Source organism: Tamandua tetradactyla, chromosome 15 (genome assembly GCF_023851605.1).
Source record: "Tamandua tetradactyla isolate mTamTet1 chromosome 15, mTamTet1.pri, whole genome shotgun sequence".
Classification (NCBI taxonomy): Eukaryota; Metazoa; Chordata; class Mammalia; order Pilosa; family Myrmecophagidae; genus Tamandua; species Tamandua tetradactyla.
The window spans coordinates 13,160,029-13,181,830 of record NC_135341.1 but is presented as its reverse complement, the minus strand read 5'-3'; the positions used below and the strand labels follow the sequence as shown (position 1 = coordinate 13,181,830).

Here is a 21,802-nt window from a genome sequence, read left to right as displayed (position 1 = left end):
CCAAGACCTGAGGCGGCATGACTCTTCCACTGCAACGAGGTGAAAGGCCCATTCTCTGCCTTTGGGGCAAACTCACCCTCTCCACATGCTTGGGTGGGTCCGCTCTCCTTGCCCGAGGCTTCTTGACTTCAGACCTCAGCCTCCACGGTTTTGCCTCTGAAGTTATTTTCCCTTCAATGTGTCCCTTCTCTGAACCCCTCAGTCCAGACTGACAGCAGCTCTGTTTATACAGGTCCCACAGCACTCTCGTTGGCTTTCTATGCAGTAGCCTTGGATCATGCCCATTAGACATAAGGAGTTTCCACAAATCTTTCCTGGATAACTCCATGTCTGATCCTGACTTTCTCTGAAATGGCTGGCTGGTTCCACATTTGGTTAAATCCACATGCAGGGCACTATACTCCGGAGTCTCCCTTTCTGTAGGCCCAGAATTTTCCGGGACCTCAATTTCTGGTTTCTTTTTACTCAAGAGTTCAGTTTTCAGCTTATCTCTTTCCTGTCGCATTTCACTATAAGCTGCAAGGAGAAACCAGACTGCACTTTCAACATTTAATTTGGAGATCTCTTCTGCTAAATATCCAAGTTCATGGCTTTTAAAATCTGCCTTCCAGCCAATACCATTAGTCAACTTTGCCAGATTATCTGCCATTTTAAAACAAGGATCACCTTCCTTCCAGTTTTCAATAACACGTGCCTCATTTCTTTCTAAGGCCTCATCAGAGGTATCTTTAGAGTCCACATTTCTACCAACAGTCTCTCCAAAACATTCTAGGCATTCTCTATCAAGCTTCTCACAAGCTTCTCTATCAAGATTCTTCCAGAATCTTCCCCTTATCCATTTAAAAAGCCACTCCAACATGCTTGGTATTTGCAAACCACAGCAGCAGCACCCCACTCTCTGGTACCAAAATCTGTTCTAGTTTGCTAGCTGCTGGAATGCAATATACCAGAAACGGAATGGCTTTTAACAAGGGGAATTTAATGAGTTGCTAGTTTACAGTTCTAAGGCCGAGAATTAAAACAAGTCTATAGAAAAGTCCAATCAAAGGCATCCAGGGAAAGATACCTTGGTTCAAGAAGGCCGATGAAGTTCAGGGTTTCTCTCTCATCTGGAAAGGCACATGGCGAACGCAGTCAGGGCTTCTCTCTCGGCTGGAAGGGCACATGGCAGACACGGCGTCATCTGCTAGCTTACTCTCCTGGCTTCTGGTTTCATAAAGCTCCCCGGGAGGCATTTCCCTTCTTCATCTCCAAAGGTCGCTGGCTGGTGGACTCTCTGCTTCGCTCAGTCATACTAACATTTTAAGGGCTTAAGAACCGCATTCATTTTGAACAAAGCCAACATAGAACATTTCCATCATCATGAAGGTTCTATTGCAAAGTGTAATTCTAGAACTTGAGATGCAGAATTAGCCAAGCAGATCTTAGCCAAGAGTTCGCAGAGACCTCTCCAGGAAGCTTCTTGAACAACACACAAAAGTGAATGGTAGAGGAGGAAAAGTCTGAGAAAGTTGTCCTGAGGTAAAAAAACAAAGGCTTGGCTGAAGACTAAAAGGAAGCCAATAATGTTTTCCTCTGTCATTGAATAAGAGACTTTCAGTGCTATTCTGTGGCAGATGAGGGAGCTCCAGGAAATTTCCAAAAAGGAAGGATTTGGCCGGGAACATCTCCAACAGAGAAAAGTTCAATAATTGTGTGAAAGCACTTGATGCTGACTTAGCCAAATTTCTGCGGTAATTTTGATCCTCACAAAATGTCAGTTATTTCATGCAAAAAAATATTTGTAACGCGTAATTTCAGCTACTCTGAACAATTTGCCAGCATTCCTTGTTTTTTATCTTTAAATTTTGCAAAATTTCAGAATATTTTGTGGTCACATCCAAAAGACATTTTAAGTTATTTTTTTCTGTTTCTTTTCAAAAAACCATAAGCTCTTGTGAACTTGGAGTCTTCCATTATTTCTCAAAGCTGAAATGCCAAATCCATTAACTCTGCTATCAAACAAATATTTGGCCTGAATATAATTACCTATTAATAAAATAAGAGTAGCCCATTTGTGTTCAAATTTAATAATAGTTAGAATGGTGTATATGTTATTAGGAGGAAGTAGATTATTGGAAAGTAAAACTTTAAATGAGTTGGCAGAAAGGATAAAAAGAAAAGCCTTAAAAATACAACAAATTCCCCTTACCTCAATAATATAAGTTTTGATAAGTTTGACCATTATAGGCAACAGATTATAAATGTGACTGTTTCCCCAAAAATATCCAATGTTTTCATCATTTTAAAATACTTTATACACATTATGGGGAAAATCCCTGAACTTATATAACTACAGCCTATTAATAATTAAGAAACTTTAGCTATCATGTTTTTGCCCTAAGAGATTTAAAATTCGGGTACTCATCGAATTAAAAACCAGCTCTATCTTTCCCTGATCCTAGTTACTTGTCTTGTTAACTAGAATAAACGATCTTGTCCGTAGCTAAAACTTAATCAGGGTTTCATGTGGAAATGAGGGCCTCACATAGTAATTGGAGACGAGGAATGATAAAGAAATAAGCAAAAGGCTCATTTTTGCTACTTCTATTGGAAATAGAATTATGGGTTTAGTTTACACAAAGCAGCCAACTGAATTAATAAAAATACACAACTATGAATGAAAAAATATTCAAACATATAATAGGGATTTGTTGAAATTCCAAAGTGGAGTTTAAAAGGAACAATTCAGTACATTTCAGGTGGGGAATTTTCCCTGTGTTGCAAAGTTCCATCCTTTTCCACAACACATTTAGAGCTTCTTGAAAAGAAAATAAATCAGTATGGTTTTCTTCCTCTTTCTTTCCTTCTCTCCTCTCCTTCTTTCCTTCTCTCCTCTCCTTCTTTCCTTTTCTCCTCTCCTACTCTCTCTTCCTTTCTCTCTCTCTCTCTCTCTCTCTCTCTCTCTCTCTCTCTCCCTCCCTCCCTCCCTCCCTCCCTCCCTCCCTCCCTCCCTCCTCCCTCTCCCTCCTCCCTCTGTCCCCTCCCTCTCTCTCTCAACCTCTCTCTCTTTCTTTCAAGTTTATGGCTTGATTTAACCCATATAAAACTTTCAAATGAGCTGTCTATTCATTTTCTTGGCTGCAAGCTGGGTCTTGGGATCGGTGTCTATGTTTCTTTGCCCCCTGCGGTCAGCGCCTCTGGCTTCCCACCAGTTACACTTAATGTTGACACATTGGTCTGGCTGGTGCCAGATGAACTTCTTGGTCTTCTTGCAATCTTGGGCTTCACAAGGGGTGTGAGGGCAGCCCAGATGCCAGGTAGGAGAAAGCTGCCACTACCGAGGCAGTGCTGAGGAAGAGAGAGCTAGGATGACTTTCTCAACCGCAATCTCATTTCACTACATTAGATAAGCCATTAAATGCTGCCAGCATGAACTAATGAATTCTGAATCATACTATCTCTATAGGAAAAGTTCTATTTACTCTAGACCCCTCCTTCTAGGGGCTTATACTATAAACCAAGTTAAACTAAAATATCTAATAGATGTTCTTCAGAAATGTATTTTTTAGTTGGGATGGTTATAGTTCATTAGCACTTATTCTCATTGCTTCTGACCATGAGTGTATATCTTATTAAATGGTGAGGTCTTCATGTAGTCTTTTATATCATGGTGGAAGTATGGATTTTTTTTTCTAAGTATAGTAGGAATCCTTTTGGGTTTTTGTAAAATAGCACCCTGGCTACTAAGTGGAAAGAGGATTATAATGAGGCTAGAGTACTGGCTGAGCAGTTGTTGGGAAAAACCTTCACTAATCCAGCCTAGAGATGAGTGTTTGCAAAGGAGTTAGAAAGACCTGGATTTTGTTCTGACATATTTGGAGAAAAAGACTGACAGAGCTTGTTAATGGTTGGCTGTGAACAGAAGTGATAAAGAGAGAATTCAAGTATAACTGTTAGATTTTCACATCAGCAGTCATGTGAAGGTACCACTTACTGAAACGGGAATACCTAGAAGAGGAACAGTTTCCTGAAGGGAAACAGAGAGTCCTGATTAGCCGTGCTAAGTCTGAGGTGCCTGTCAACTAGCCCAAGAGAGATGTTGACTAGAGAGCTGAATATCAGAATTTGTAGTTCAGAGGAGAGGGTGGAGGTAAAATTTGAAAATTGTTAAGCATATTAATTATAATTAGTGCCTTGGAACTTTATGAGATCTTCTAAGAGGGAGTGTAGATAGAACAGAGTTGAAGCTTAGAACTGAGCTATGGGGCATTTCAACATTTAGGGGACGAATGAATTAAGTAAGAGGAGAGGTAAAAGAGTAAAAGAGGCCAAAGGCAAATCAGTAAAGTAGATGCAAAACTAGGCAAGTGAAGCTTTAAAAAAACCAATGGAAGAGAATGTTTCAAGTAGGAAGGAAGAATGCCAGAGACCTGGGTTTGATTCCCGGTGCCTACCCAAGCGAAAAAAAAGAAGAAAGGAAGAAAGTACCCTTTCAGATGCTGCTTAAGAAATCCACATGAAAACAGAAAACTGACCATTAGATTTCTCCATGTGAAGGTCATGGTACCTTGACAAGAGCCCAATGTGGATAGGTTGTGGGAAAATTGGGGCAAAAGAAAGAGTGACTACACATAATTCTCAGGATGTATTGCTTTGAAGGCAATACAGCAATGAGGTAGCTGGAATAGAATTGGGGGACAAATGACAGGAAGTAAAAGTTGAGATTGGAACATATTTATTGACAAGAATAAATCAAAAGAAAGGCAGCAATTAATGACATAGGAAAGAAAGGACATAATTGCAGGACTATTGTCATTAAGAAAATAAGAAGATATGGGATCCAGGGAACAAATGGAAGGGTTGGCTTTGAATTTATTCTCTAAACCTTAGAGCAACTTCATCCAGAAAGGAAGGCAGAGAGTGAGGTTACAGATGGGAGAAAGTTGATTTAAGTAGGTTATATCTGTTTTATATATTATTTTAAGAATTTGAAGGGAAAAGAGTCACCCTTGGGAGATAAAACACTTGAAAGCCATGTTATTAGATAGTTTCATTAGAAACTATCTAATTTCTAATACTTTCTATTACTTTCTAATGATAGTAATCATTAGAAAGTTTTTTCTAGCATGGAATCAAAATTCACCTACAACTTGCCAATCTCCCAAATTTGGACATCCACCTTCAAGTGTAGTCTGGTAAGCAAGAGACTATTGTCCTCCAAAGTGAAATTTAAATACATGTGAGTTCACAACAGATAATTTGGGATTTGTTTAATCTGGGCCAGATCAAAGTCCAGATTTTGTAAATGAGCAAACATTAATTTAAATTGCCTGGTTTTGTGGTTAAATTGCAGGGGCAGGGTAAAGAAAATTGTATTTTTAATTGTTTAAAATCTGTTTTACTCAATGATTTTCTCTCTCAGATAATTTGCCATTTTGCCTCTTTAATCCAAAACACTAATTTATCCTTTCGGTTGTGAATCATTTACAAACTGAAAGAAATACATCATGCTCTCTTCTCAATCAGTAGTCAATCTATAAAACCTCAGAAATGTTTGACCTCATTTTTCTCTTAGTACACCTATCTCTACTGAACAATTTGAAATTTTTCCAAGGATTAACATCACCTTACTCCTAGACTTTCTCAAGTCTATTATTTCGTTTTTGAATACCAGGACAATTCTATTTCTTTCTTGTATGCGTGTTCCACTGCTGCTCTTCTGTATGACTAAAATATTTTCCTTTCTTTTATTTCTTATACATAAAGAGTGTTTTTAAAAATCTTGGCCCCAGGGTGCATGGGTGGTTCAGTGGTGGAATGCTCACCTTCCATGCGGGAGACTCGGGTTCAATTCCCAGACCATGCACCCACAAAACAAAAAACAAAACAAAAAAAACCTTGGCCCCAAAACAAGTTTCCTATATGGCAGTTTTGGTTTCTTTCTATCTCTCCCTCTCCTTTTTCTCTTTTTCAATATTGTGGAATCAGCTTATTTCAGAAGAGACATTGGTCATTCTTCAAACAGTCTCTTAGACTATGTCTAAGGGATCTCATAAATAATTCCTATGACGTATAGTCTTGGGTATATGAAAGTAAGTCTTGAATAACAATTGTAATAGCCCAATATTCTTTTCCTTCACTATTACTGATTTCAAAATATGCTGGACTGCTCTTTGCAAAGTGCTAGTACATTTCCATCAGCTTCCCATTCTTCCAAAATATCAGATTTGTTTCTTCCATTGTATTCTCTATTCCTAAGCAACGAGGTATCTGTTCACTTTCTCCTTTAGCAGGAACATCAAGTCAAAGCCACATATTTTAGGGTTTTGATACTGTAGAACTTATTTCCAGGACTAATTTCTGTATTGGTCATTACAGTCTGGATTGTGGTATGGCAACAAACAGGCCCTCAAATCCCAGTGGCTTAGCACAACAAAAATACATCTCTTGCTTAAGAAAAATTCATCCCGGGTTAAACAGCTCTCTTGTTAGAGATGAGATTATTTGCAGAGGAGCTGGAAAGAACTGGATTTTGTTGGAATATATTTGGAAGAAAGGCCAACCAGATGACGACCACTCTCCAGAGCACCCGCCTCCCATGCAACGACTCCTGCAATGCAGCAGGCTTCCATCTCAGGACAGTATCATGTCATCCCATCATGTGAGGCCAAGATCGCCCCAGAGGAGAAGTGGTTGCAATGGCTGGCATTCTCTTAAATATTCCAGATGGCAAATGACATACATCATTTTTTCTCAATACCTATTAGCCAGAACAACCCACATGACCCCATGTAACTGCAAGAGTGCTAGGAAACATAGGAGAGCATATAGATATTGGCTGAGGAATAAATCCCAACGTTATTCGTAAGTCAGGAAAACAGAAGCTGCCCTAGGTATTTCAAGTAGGAAGGGATTTAAGAGAGGTACACATAACAGTTCAAAGGACAGGGGAAGTGAAGGTTGGACAAGACTACTAGAGTTCAGAAAATCAAGAAGTACAGGAATGTGAGGAAAAACTGCCACCCATGATTTCAGCTGCCTGTAGGACTCTGAGGAGCTGCAGGCCAAACCTCATGTCTGTGTCTGCCAGTGTCTACATGCCTGTCTCCAGCTTCTGCCTGGGAATTAAGGCTCTGCTTCTGCCCTTCATATCCTGCATGGAAACTCAAACTCTCCCATACAGTAGTCGCCAGCCCCAAGTGGCCCCTAACCACTTGAAATGTGGCTAGTTCCAATTAAAATGCACCTTAAGTGTAAACACACACACAAGAATTAGAAAAGTTAGTTCAACAAAGAATGTAAAATACATCATTATTAATTTTATATTAATACATGTTGAAATAATGCTAGACATTATGTATATATTGATTTAAGAAAATATGTTGTTAAAATTTATTTCACTTGTTTCTTTTTTAAAGTTTCAATGTGGCTACCAGAAATTTTCAAATTACATATTTGGTTCACATTTGTGTCTTACATTGTATTTTTGGAACGTGCTGCTCTAAACCCAGACCTTGGGAAATTATGGCTTTGGGGCAAATCTGGTCAGCTGCCTGTTTTGTAAATAAAGTTTTCTTGGCACACAGCCACATCCATTTGCTTACATTTATCTATGGCTGCTTTTGTGTTCAACCACAAGAATTGAGTAAGTATAACGTAGACCTCATGACCTGGAAAGGCAAAAACATTTCTAAAACAAATTTACTGGTCCCTGCTCTAAACTAAAACCTAGATGGCAAGGAAGTCAGGCAAATGTAGTTTCCAAGCTTTTAGCCCCTGCAATATGTTGTTTAGAAGGATGAATATGTTCTGAATATTAAAATTCAACATTACAGCCATATAAGGCATTCTTAGGAACATACTTTAAAGAACATCAGTATTACTGAAAGATAGAGAAGGCACATTTTCCTATATTGAAAGAATCACTATTTGGGGGTTAAATAAGCAGTTTTTATGATTCTTTTTTTAATTAAACGTTTACTTTTGAGTTAATTTTAGATTAACATGTAGTTGGGAGAAATGATAGAGAGTCAAATAGACTTTTTCTAGAGTCTTATAGTGTTTAAATATAGAAAAACTATCGCACAATAGTACTTGACATTGCTACAGTCAAGATATAGAATATTTCTACCACCACAAGGATCCCTGATGTTTGGGTATCCTTTTGTAGATACCCTCACTTCCCTCATACCTACCCCTCTCCCTAACACCTGGCAACCTCTAATCTGTTCTCCCTTTCCATGATTTTTTCATCTCAAGCACATTATATAAATGGAATAGCATAGTATGTCACACTTTGGGATTGGCTTTTTTTCACCCAGCATAATTTTCTGGCAATTCATTGAGGTTGTTCCATGTATCAACATTTTGCTCCTTTTATCGCTGAGTAGTCGCCCATGGGATAGATGTACCACAGTCTGTTTAATCATTCTTCCATTGAAGGACATCTGAGTTGTTTCCAGTTTGGGGCTATTAAGAATAAAGCTACTATAACCATTCATATGCAGGTTTTCGTGTGAACGTAAGTTTTCATTTTCCTGGAATAAATACCTAAAACAATACTTACTGGGCCATATGGTAACTGCATGTTTAATTAAAAAAAACTGCCAAAATATTTTCTAAATCGATTTTACCATTTTCTATTCTCACCTACAATGTGTTCTATCAAGGAGTGAGCCAGATTCTGTGCATGCTCGCCAGCATTTGATGTTGTCACTTTTTTTTTTAATATACTCTATGGTGGGGTCACATTTCATGATTTTTCCATGTGAGTACCCATTATTGCAGCACCAGCACCATTTGTTGAATTTTTTTCTGTTCGTTTTTGTTTGTTCGTTTTGCTTGTTTGTTTGTATTTTGGGGAAGTGCATGGACCGGGAATCGAACCTAGTTCTCCCATATGACAGGTGAGAATTCTACCACTGAACTACCCTTGCACTCCCTGTCACTATTTTTTATCTTAGTCTTTCTGATGGGTGTGTAGCGATAACTCATTGTGATTTTAATTTGCATTTTCCTAATTGCTAATTATGTTGACCATCTTTTCATGTGCTTGTTTGCCATCTCTTAGATAAAATGGCTTTTTCATTTCTTTTGCCCATTGGATTATATGGGGTTTTTGTTTTGTTTTTGTTTTTTTACTGTTGAGTTTAGAACATTCTTCTTTAGTCTAGATACAATCTTATGTCAGATTGTGGTTTGCAAATATTTTCTTTCAGTCTGTAGCTTGCTCTTTTCATCCTTTAGACAGGTTCCTTCACGAAGCAAACATTTTTAATTTTGATGAAGCTCAACTTTTTGATGTTTCCTTTCAGGGATTGCACTTTTGGTGTCAAGTCTAAGAACTCTTTGTCTTCTCCTATATCATGAAAATTTTCTCCTTAGATTTTTTTTCTGAAAATTGCATGAGTTTGCATTTAAGTGTGTGATCCATTTTGAGCTAATTTTTGTATAAGATGTCAAACTTACATCGAGCTTTTTATTCCCCTGTGTATGTCCGTTTGTTGAAAAGTCTATCTTTTCTTCATTGGTTTGTTTCTGCACATTGTCAGAACTTAGTTGGGTAATTTCCCTGACCAGAACCTCCAGTACAATGTCGAATAGAAGTGGTGGGACACCCTTGACCTCTTCCTGGTCTTAGGAAAAAGTAGTCGATCTTTTACCATCAAGTATGATGTTGCTTAAGGTATTTTGTAGATGATTTGGGTTAAGTTGAGGAAATCTCCCTCTACTCCAATTCCTGGGGGATATATCCTATAACCCTGGTCACTTGATAACTACTTAATTTGCGAGTCAGGACTATAACGTTCAGCATTTGCTACCATTTTCCCAATTGTCTACAATCCATGCTTCAGAAGTCAATTTGAAGGAAACACTCAGAATAGCTTCATCCATTCTCAAATATTCAATTTCTCTATATTTTTAGTTATCACCCAATAATGGTTCCAGCTTAGAGCTCTCTTCTGAGCTCCATAGCTACCAATGGCCACATGACTTGGTGTTCTCACTTTCTTTTCAAACTCAGGTTTTAAATTTAGGTTCAAATATCAATAAGACTAACCTGTAACACTGTCTTCCCTCCTGCTTTCCACCTAACAAATCCAGTCCTTGTCCAATGCTCCCCACCTAAGAGAATAGGCAAGCAATTGAGGAGGACTGAAACTGGGAACATCTTTGAAAATTCTCCTCTCTTTGCACTCATACCCAAAGATACACCAAAAAAGAAAATGTACGCATACGTATTTACATTTACCATGGATTTTATTTATATATAGGATATGTAGCATACAATTTACAAACAATAACAAAATATGCAATACTCTTTATTGTAAGTTCCATTGGCTAACTGATCTCACAGGATGCTTTTATCATGTTTGCCAAATTCTTGGATCCATAGATAACTTATGGTTGCAACTTACAAATGAGTATATTTCTGACATGTATGTTGGTTGATGGTTTACGTGAATGAGTAATACAAAAATAAAACCACAAAAACATGTTTTTAGATGGCATCATCAGGACATGAATTAGACACATGTAGTAATGTGGAGGAATCCCACACTTTTGTCAATGACATAGATGGCTTCTTTGATAAATGAGAGATTTGTTTTCAAATATTAGAAGAATATTTCCTTGTTTTGTTTTGTGTGTGTGTGTGTGATATTAAGACTGTGACATCATCAGTGGCTGAGAGAATGCAAACAGAGCCAAGAGGCTACTCTGGAGGCCACTCTTATGCAAGCTTCAGTTAGGCATTACTACCTCCCATAACTTTCCAAATCCCAACCCATATCATTCCTAAAGAACACCTAGGGTCATTATATAGATTTTACAAAGGTTCCATGCAATTGGGTAACATTCCAGAAATCTACACCCTCCAGATGGACCCTTAGACCAGATAACTCCTGAAATGCAGAAGGGCTAGCCTCTCTAGAGCATCAACCAGCTCCATCCCCCTATCCCATATTACTGACATCCCCTTCCAACATGAAAAAGCTAGCATAGGTATAGCCAAAATACCCCTAAAAAGAAGGAGAAAGATCAAAGGCAATGGTGGCGTTATACAGAGAAGACAGAGTTTAATAAATGCGTATGATTGCTGAATAATTACATTGATATTTCTTTTGTTTTTCAGTATCTTAGAGCAGCTAGAAGTAAAAACCTAAAATGGTGAAATTGCAACCCATACCAAACTCTGAAATTAGCATCTTCAGCATGAAGATGAATACCATTTTCTCCCATTAGTTCTACAACCAATTATTGTGGTGTGCTTTGAAATTTATTGCTTTTTAGTACATATGTTATTTTTCACAAAAAAATGAAAAATATATATTTCTTCTACCTCCAGGGTTTGGGAGCAACTAGAAAGAAAAACCTGAAATAGTGAAGTGGTAACCCATAACAAACTCTGAAATCTGTTCTGTAATTACTTATTGAAGTGTACTTTGAAAATCATTGCTTCTTTTCTTCATGTATGCACTTAACAATAAAAAACATTAAAAAGGAATGTGACATCTACATTTATGATGCTTTTAAAATTTAATCTCGATTATTAATATTTTCACTATCATTTTCTTAAGTCTAGAAAATTAAGAATACAACAAATAAAGCCCTGATTTATAATGTTTGACAAATATCGGGGAATAAATATTCCCACTATAGCTAATTTCAAGCTAGCAACATGCAATAGCTGAACATGGAATTGGAAACATTTGCACAGAACACATCATCATATAGTATTTCAGCATTAGCACAATAGACATGAATGAGAGCATGGGTTTTCCCGTGCCTACCCATTTGAAAAAAAAAAGAAAAAAGAGTATAGGTCATAGTAAAATAATTAGGAAGTAATGACTTTTGAATATTTGTCACCTTTGTTTTAATATATTTTATTTAATTGTAAATTGATATAAATTAATTTCTAATAGTTCCTCTGTTTACCAACCAATTTGCAGGATTCCTAAAAATTTAACAATCAGCTCTTGCAAGCTAGTAAGAACGAGCTCCTGCATATTACTGCATATGTCCAATCCCAGTCCTGATGATGCTATCTAAAAAATAATCTCTCAGACCAATTTATTTTCCTCCATCTCCAGCATCATCACCCTAGTCTTAGTTGTCATTGCTTTTTTATTACATCCTCAAAATAGCCCCCACCTTGTTTTTCTACATCTACACTTACCCTTTCCCAACTCATTCTTCAAGCTTCAGCCAGAGTGATTTTCTTAAAGACCAATAGGATCACATTGTCCAAAGCGTTAGCTTATTTATTCCGCAAATGAGTGTTACATCTTTGGCGCTGTTACAGATGATTAGGATAAAAATTCCTCCTCTCACAGAGAATAAACTCTAGTAGAGGATACAGACAGTATATGAAACATAATACACAAATAAATCATACTGTACATTAGAATGTAATGAGTGCTGAGAGGAGCAAGCAAGATCGATGTAGAAATGGCAGGGAAGTTAGACTATTAAGTCTAATGGTCATGATATGCCCTATAGAAAGATGAGATTTGAGCAAGGACTTGGAGAAGATAAGGGTTAGCTATTTGGTTTTTTTTTTTTTTTTTTTTTTTTTTGAGAAATAGTCAATGGGCACAGGGAGACTCCTGTGCCTAAAGCAGAGTAAGCAGGAGAGAGAGGTAAATAAGTCAAGTCAGAGAGGTAGAGAAAGACAGAATAGGGAGGATCTTTTAGGTCATTTTAAGGATTTTAACTTCTGCTCTAATTCAAACACCCAGCGTTTTGAGCACAGGAGTCATGAAATTTAAGAGGATCACTTGATTCAAAGTGGAAGGATTGATTCCTTCCATGGCTCTCCATTGCTCATAAGATAAAGTCAAGTAGTCTTTGTGTAGCTCACCAAGCCCCAACTGATGTGACCCATGTCCACCTTACTAGCCTCCCCTCCTGCTACTCTCTCTGCCCTTCATGCATTGAGGACCCTGAATACAGTGTGGTTTTCTACCTCAGAGAAGTTCCCCATCAGGCACTCACAGCTACCTGGAACTTGTCCCTCTTAACACTCATTATACTAAATGATTGATTTTGTGATTAGTTGTTTTTATATAGTCCCCCACCTCTACTGCCAGAAAGTAAGCTAGATTAGAGTAGGGATACGGTCTCTCTTGTTCACTGATGTAAGTCAAAGATTTAGACCAGTGCTTGACACATATAAGGCAATGAAATATTTGTTAAATAAGTGAATGGATGTCCTAGGTATTCCTATATTCCTGGTGCTGAATCCAGGATCTGTCTCATGGTAGATATTCTGTAATTGTTTTGTTATTGAATGAATACATGATATGATGGATGTTTGGCTGCATGGGTGATTGCATGTGTGAAAAAAATGAATGAATGAAGCATCTTTAGTATAGTCAGAAGACTTTCTATCATCAGAGAAGAATATATCTTCTGCCCAAAGCAGATCACTTGACCATTAGTTCTCTGCTTGGTTTCCTGCCTTGGATATATTTTGAAGAACATTTTTATTAGCTTTGGAGTCACTTACAAGGTACTCTTGAATTCTCTTTTGGCTCGCCTGCATTCTTGTTCACACCTGACCTGCCATAGTTTGCGGATCTCCCTGGTTTCCTTACTTGGGCCACATTTCCAAGTGTCCCTTTGATCTCTGGCACATACTTTTGCAGGGCTTCCAATAAGGTGTTTTTAAACAGTCTCCAGATTTCCTGTGGCTTATTGACTTTTTAAATTATTCCTTTCATTTGTTTTTCCTAACCAGTGCCTACACTTGTTCTTAAGTTCCCTTTATAAAATTGAGTAACCACATGATATATAAATTTTCTCTCCCAGCCCAGAATGATCACAGTGCTGTGATCGTTCAGGGATACTTTTTCTTCCAGGTCCTGTCTACCACCCAAAGCCAAGTCGAAAACATTTTCTTTCCTTAATAATTCTAAAATGCATTTTTCTGAGAGGGAGTCATTTATCCTATCCAGTAAGCTTACATTTTATCTCTAAGCTGTATGTGAACTGTGAATAAGTTAGTCTCCAAGAAAGTGTAAAGAAACCCATCTATATGTGCTATTGAATGATGTGTGTGTTTGTGTGTGTGTGTCTGTGTGATGAACGCGTACTTTAAAAAGCATCTCATTTATTTCTAACTAGGAAAGTCTCCAATCATGATCACTTTTCTGTAGAGATCAAAATCTACTCAAATACAAACCATAAAATGCTTTGGGTTCCTGTCTACAGAGGCCACATGTTAGTTTGTTTCTTTTTTGTCATATTTTCATCTACCAAGGTCTGTTTGGAGAAAGGGTTCAGCAACCACATGGTAATATGAATCATTTAACATAACTAAAAACTGGCTTTTGCTTTTTTTAAACAAGCATTTCATCAGTCAGGACTTTCTCCCACCAAAAGATGTTTATTTTCAACCATTTCTTGCTTTATTTGGCTAAAGGTGACTTCTTTGCTACATTTACTAGTCATGTGTATGCTACCCAAAGTAGAGATCTCAGAGTTTTTGTCTGCACATTTTTTACTAGACTAAAGTGAACCAAAGAACATCTTAGAAATTTGACCCTTTGATGTATATACTTCTTGCAAATATTTCAGCAGACTGGTCTTTGAAGCTTTATACGTGATGCAACACTTACATAGTCAATGTTTACTTAAGTCATAGATTGTGGTGTGAATATAATAGAGTTTGTTTTAAACAGTAAAAACTGAAAATGTACATTTTCCACTTCAAACTTCTGAATTTGCCAAGTTGTAATGAGTAAGCCTTAAAAATTTGGTGATGTGTTTCCCACCCATAATACTGACATATGCACATAATTACCTATTTTTTTCTTTTTTGATACATTTTCATTATTTGTCATGCTGACCATGGTGCACCAATAAAGCCAAAATATCATATTGGAATTCATGAAAGTTTTCACATTGTATTATCAATATGTGGAAATAATTGTCTGCTCTGAGATTAAATTACATTATTGTGTATCTTTTTCATGCCTAATAAATAATGATGGATGACTTTTATTTTCATCACCACCTGCAACCATTTAGTCACCCCTTGACTGGTGAAGATAAAATAATAAAAGGCAAGTGTTATGTTGCAAGCAAAAGAATGTAGTCAGAACATTTGTATGTTCCTTGGTTCCATTTGCATTATTTTAGTTTCTAAAGAGCAGTGTGTGTTGGTCTATAAAAGATAGCGATCTAGGGGAAAACATGGCAAACAGTTCACATAAATGAGGGGAGAAAGTAGCAAAATACTTTTTTCTACTAAAACAATAATTATTTCTTAGTGCACGATTCTTAATCTGAAAATGAGCTTTTTGTTTGGCTGTAGAAATCAGTTACTGCAATTAGAATGCAAAGCAGAGGCACATCTTACTGTTTAGCCTTTTAAAAATAGAAATGAAAACATCCTGGAAAATTGTAACAAAGTAGAAAATGCATGCTAGGTAATTTTGACACAAGCCATGCATAGTGAAAAGGCCGCTCTAAATTCATTACATTTTTTTGAAATTGGCAATTGGAGGAGAATTTTAAAATTAAAACTTGCATGGTTGGGAACTTATTAACTATATTTTGAATCATCAGTTGCAAAGCCAAGGTTTAGGTGTGTTTTGTTTGCCCTGCAGTGTGCAATCTATTGCCTCATAAATCTGGGTTTATCAATGTCTGCCTTGTTCAAGTCTTTTTTTTTTTTTTGATGCTATGCTTAAGCAAAATTGATTCCTCTTTTTTGGTGAAACCTTTGGAATGTAATCATAATCAGCAAATTCTGTGAGTCTTAATGGGAAAAAAATCGCCTCACAGTTTTATGATGCTATTACATTTCATCTCTGAGGAATGTCAAGCTTTTTATAAAATAAATATATGGTGTTTATAATGGAAACTAGTCATTTGATCATTTCAGTTACAACAGTGAGGTAAGAAAGCAAACCATAGACAAAATCGTTTTTTTTTCTTTTTTTTGATATTTGGTTATGACTCACAGGTTGACTGTTTATAAAACAGTTTCACATGCTTGGCTCTATTATCTTTAAATCAAAAGCAATCTTCTCAGGCAGAGTCGAGACTGAGACCAAAACCCAAAGGTAATCCTATCAGATGTCAACTTACTACAGAGAAATGGCTTGAAAAATAGTCCAACGGTCCATTATTTGATGAACCCCAAGTGAGCACTCCAGCTCGCAGTCTGTCTTCACTGGGCGTTCCATTACTGCTCTTCCCAATTGTTTGAACACTAACTTAAAAAGAACACCGGGGTCTTTCCCCTGTTTGTAGCTGTTTTGCTTTCTGACCACCCATCTCTCTCTATAATTAAATGCCATGAATAAAATAATAATAAACGTAATTTTATTTGTGCCATTACTTGCTGCAGAAATTACATCTTTACATTCCTATGAGAATCAAAGAGGAATTGTGCTTGCTTCCTTCACATTTGAGAAAGCAACACAGAAATCTGTCTTTTCTAGATTCTCCGAGCCTAAGAAGAATTTTGTGGGTTAGCAAGCTTCGAGACAAATTATTTTGCAATGCATACACATATATTTATCCTCTTTTGATGACTGAGATTTTACTTGGCCCATGAAAACACCCCGGAAAACTAATCCTGCAAAACAGACAGGCATGAAATCACTCAGAACTTATAACTGGGACGTGTATCTGTGGGCATAAAGCCATGCGCTGTAAAGAAGTAAGATTTAGCGCAAGCTACATACTCTTCTAATTAGAAGCCCCTGCTAGTCTTTTGCCCCACAGGGCACTGTAGAAATCCCAGGACTCCAAAGTTTTACCCAGATGTACCTGCTCAAAACTTCTCACTGCCAGTAAATATGAGAATGACATTCTCGTGGGACGGTTTTAGTTTCTCTTCCATTATATCTAATCTATTCCAATTTTCTTCAGCCAAAGTCTCCCTGACATAACCTACCAAAAACAAAGACAAAAACAAAAACAAAAAAAGGATAGGAAAAAAATGCATTGATTAACTGCACCATAAATATGCAAAATGGAATTACTGCGCTAGCTCCATTAAAATAATCATTCTTAGAGTATGGATTTTTTTTCTATTTTCATACTTTCTATCTTCCTAGTAGTCCATTAATTCTAATATTGTTTCCAGGTTTGTGCTACCTACATAAAGGCACTCAGAAGTTTTGAATTCACATCAAAATTATTAATTTTCTCAGCTCATATATTCACAAGAAGGGGATATATAAGCGAAATACATCCAAGCAACACAGCTGAAATACTGGAAACTGGAAGCTCCCCTGCCACTAACAGTTAATGGTTCAGAGTGCTTGGAGTAACAGCAGTTACTCTCTACTTCTCAGAAAAACATTTGAAAAATAATACTTTGCCCTAATAAAATTAGCATTAGAATGACAACAAATGTCAACCTCTATGAAGCTTTTTGAGCACTTTAGACATTTATAAATAATATACACAACTGTAAGATTTTTAAGCAGTATACCTCTTCATAAATATAATTTCTAACATCAGGGAAACTATCACTTTGTCTAAAATGCAGGCAATGTTAAAGCATTACCAACAGCAAAGTAATTTTGGCTTAAGTTTCTTAAAACAAACCTACTAACTGAGCAGTAAATATTTGTTCAATTGGATATTCTAAACTGTTGAAAGCTGTTAGTCATTTCGGTTGAACTAATGCCGCACAATGCAATTGCTTTCACTTTTCCAGCAGCCGTCTTAAGTCATGTTAGTGTTTAACAACTAGTCCCGGGTTCCAGAAAACACTGTTAGGGAAGAGAAAACAGACTCTTTGGCTGGAGTTGTGGAAGAAGGGTGGGACCTGATGAATTACATGACTACATAAGATGTAGGCAATTTTATTTTGGCAATAAATTCAGGCTTTTGAATTGGGTTATTTTATGTTATTAATTTAAATATATTTGCACAAGTCACTTATGGAAGGAAAGATTCGTATTCATGGGCAGAGCCCAGATGATTATTCCATTTTATCTTTCAGCTTTAAGAACCACAAGTAAATGACCAGTGAAATGATCTGCCCAATAGGTAAGCCACTGTGGTCACAGTGTAATTACTCAAAGATGGGGTCAAATCATGTGAAGAGAGTTGATGAATAGCGAAGATGATGTCAACTTTTGGTGGGAAGTCCAGTGCTCTCAATTGTCTTCAAAACAGTACATAAAGCCCTGAAACATAGCAACCTCAATGGTGATTATTTCTCAGGTGAAACAGTGCACTGAGTGTATCAAAACATTTCATTGGCTGGATGTTTATTTGGAAGCCATGAAATGAAAATGCAAAAGTGATGAGATTTATAGTGTCTCCCTTTGGGCCACTGGTCTGTCCTTAGCAATAACAGGGCCTCCATCCCTAATCTACATGTCCAGACCAAGGACAATTTTATGTAGATCTATTATAGCATATTTTAAACTTTTTTTCAAAGTTCAGGAATATATCCTACAGAATACATCAGTACTTCAGAAGCATGGCTCGCCAAACCAATCAATCTAGTACAAAGTTTGTTTTTAGATTTCAAGTTCCTTGTTACTGCTTTGCAAGCAGATGTCTTCAAAGATGTAATATGGTGAAGAGATTATGTGATTTTTGGGTATAGCAATTCTGCCAGTTATAATTAAAAGGGCCAACATCCAAGTTTTGTTTTCTTTATAAACACTGCAGCGTGTGTCAGCGGCCAATCTAAAATTACCCACAGAAGAGTGTGTACTCTCTTCTTTAGCACAAGATAATGAAGATGGTGTGTGAAATGCGCCATGGTTATAATAAGCTGACGGACTTGTGGTCCTACGCACAAACTTGTCCAAATGTAATTATGAGAGTTTTAAGAGAATAGTTGCTTCCTAAACGGACTAGTCAAGTGACTCAAAAGTTAATATCACCAAACTAACAGGCTGACTTTGAAAGTCTAAAGTTGTACCTTACAAAATAACTTTTCGGGGCCAATCGCCATTTCTTACAGAGCAAAGACATCTTTTAGAAGCGTCTAAATGCAAGGTAGTCTGTTTGGCATTCTATATATATTTCTTCTGCAAAGGTGGTGTTTGCTGGAAAATGGAAAGCGACAAAAGGCTGAGCTTCCAGCTCTTCTTTTGCCCGTGTGTGGAGGAGAGAAGACCAGCATGAGCCTGCACTGCTGCTTATGTGGCTGGGAAGGTGTGCTCGCCTGGTTCCACAGTCGCAATGACAAGGGTAAGAAACAAGATTAAGGCTCAGAGAAGGATAAAGAAAATCTCAAGATGATTATTTAACCATAAGCCTATGTGTCACTGCTTTTCCTAAACAGAGAGAAAAAAATCTGTACAAAAAAAAGATCCAAGATATCATCCCATGATCCTCTCAGGCACTGGGGAGTCACTCTGAGACAGATGGACATGGATGCCAGAAATCTGTGTAGATCAGAAAGGGAGATATAGAGGTCTTTCTCCAGACCTTAGTCAGACTCCTTTATAAATTCTGTGGAGAAACTGAAACATCATGATGTCTTTCAAGTACTGGGAGTCAGGGGCTCCTGTAGCTTCTCCTGGGGAGTCTCCCTAGATGGCTGCTATGGATGAGTGGCTGGCAGGTTCCCAAAGGTGACTGGACCCCAGGACTACTAATGACCAAGATTTCTCTCCTGCCAGTCTCAGGTTTAGCTCCCATGCCAGTTGCCTCCTAAATGTTCTCAGTGAAGGAAGATGATACCTCTTATCTCTAACTTCTGAGATGGGCCTTCTAGATGATCCATAATGTTAAAAGAAGCAAATGTCACAAAATTAAAATTAAAATAAAGTTTACCAAAACAGCAACTATACAATTCTAAAACTTTCCTCGTGCTGAACTGTTTTCAAATATCCCTTTTTTCAGGTTATAGGTATATCAATAGGTGAGTCACATTATCAGAAAAGATCATTTCTCTTCAATGAACTTTGAAGAATCAGCTGGACGGTAAACAGTAAATATAGGTGCAATTTTATTCCCAATTCAATCCCCCACAATGCAGGGAGAATGGTTTTTTACAAAGGGCAAAGCACAAACCTGACATGTGTACATCTTTCTGTATCTGGATAATGAACAAAATACTCCAGCCTCATCTGATGTCTCCTCTGGCCTCATCTCACATGGTGTTTCCCCTCACTCTCTCTATTCCACTCAGATCTGACCAGCTTTCACTTTATCTCGTGTTGTCTGATGTGGTAATGGCTCATCTGTCCCCTCAGCGTGGACTCCTTCCTCAGGGCAACTTCCAGAATAAGCCAAAGACTTCTATTTCGGTGTCTCGTAAGCATCACAGTCCTCTGTGTCGTAGCAGTGATTATGGTTATAATTCACATGTAAATGTATGATCCACTGATTAATGTCTACATCCTGGACTACAAACTTCATGAGGATGAGAGCCGTGCCTGTTTGGCTCATTATTGAACTCCCTGTGCTTATCCCAATACTTGGAACACAGGCGCTCAGAAAAATTTGTGAAGTCAGGGGTTGTATGTCCAGAGACATTTTAATTACATTCTCCTAAGTTTAAAAGGCCATATTATATAATAAAACAATATAGATTATATAATATAATTATTATATAATAATTGGTGTACTTCCTAAGGAATACCGTTGGGGACTTTTCTAACTATTATACTATCATCATTGATCAGATTAAGTAACTCTAGTTGCTGTAGCAAACAGTCCCAGCATTTCAGTAGTTTTGCCCAATGGAGGTTGATGTTTCACTCCTGACACAGTGAAATATGGGTTGGGAGAAATAGGGTTGCTTAGCTCCACAGAGTCGTATGTATACCCACTCTCCTTCCTTCTACTGCTCTGCCCTCTCTTAGGTTCTCATCATCCTCTCTGGCTCAGCAGCATCTCCCAATAAGCAGAGAGAGAAGGCAGTATCACTTCTGTCTCTGCTCTTTTGGCCAAAACATACTCTAAGATCTCATCTGATTACAAGACAGTCTGGCAAATTTGACCTTCCTAGTGCTACACATAATTTTGTTCAGCTACCATTAGGTAAGATGACTAAAATTCATCAGCAGTTACTGGGTACTATACTAAAAACTTGTATTATCAACAAGGACTGGAGAACAATGCTCAAAACCAAAACTCCCCTAGTGAAGGCAAGTGCTAACATTAAATGGACTGATTCAGTGGTATTGTGTCTGTCTAGGAATGTGCTACATAGTGTGGTAAATACAATTTTCCTACTGCAGAGACTCTCAAAACAAGTACGTTTTGAAAATGAACTTTGAAGAATCAGCTGGAGGGTATACAGATTTTCATATTCACTTTAGGATTTTTCATTTTTATATTGTACTAGTTAATGTGCCAAAATGAAAATAGCTTTCCACAAAATGGAAGTTACACTATAAAGTTGGAATTAGTATAATCTGCTGCTAAATTGCAAAGGAATCTCAAATGAAATGGTGTAACTACGGAAGTAGGATCCTCTCCCTGAATGTTTTCCTAAAGTCTGTCTGATAGCTTTAGGAGAACACAGTGTCCGCAGGGTTGACTTTTCAATCATAAGGCACAAAAAGACCCTGGTAGATAAATCAGTGGAAAGAGAACATGTGCAATAACTGACTGGCAGTATTGTAGACGCAAATTTTTTGGCTTGACATCGAAGATATTCTTGAAGAAGAATTTATCTGAGAGAAAATCAAGTTGTTCTAAGGAAATGCCAAATTTAGTGTTACTCTACCTAATGCATCTACATAAACCTTACTACTTGGCAGAGTTTTCCCCTTTTAATTTAAGTTCTTTCTTCCCCTCCTTTAAGAAAATATGTAGGAAATATCTGTTCTGCTCTTGGTTGTACAAGACAGGCATTAAATCGGTTTTCAGACTA

General features: G+C 37.4%; 1 long non-coding RNA gene across 1 annotated transcript; it reads left to right on the top strand.

Moving 5' to 3' along the window:
* Positions 1–1,402: 1,402 nt before the first annotated feature.
* On the top strand, positions 1,403–21,098 carry LOC143657857 (uncharacterized). Its single transcript, XR_013162984.1, has 5 exons — positions 1,403–1,521; positions 17,957–18,003; positions 19,010–19,164; positions 20,111–20,235; positions 20,787–21,098. It is a non-coding gene; the product is annotated as an uncharacterized LOC143657857 (long non-coding RNA).
* The last annotated feature ends 704 nt before the right edge of the window (positions 21,099–21,802 follow it).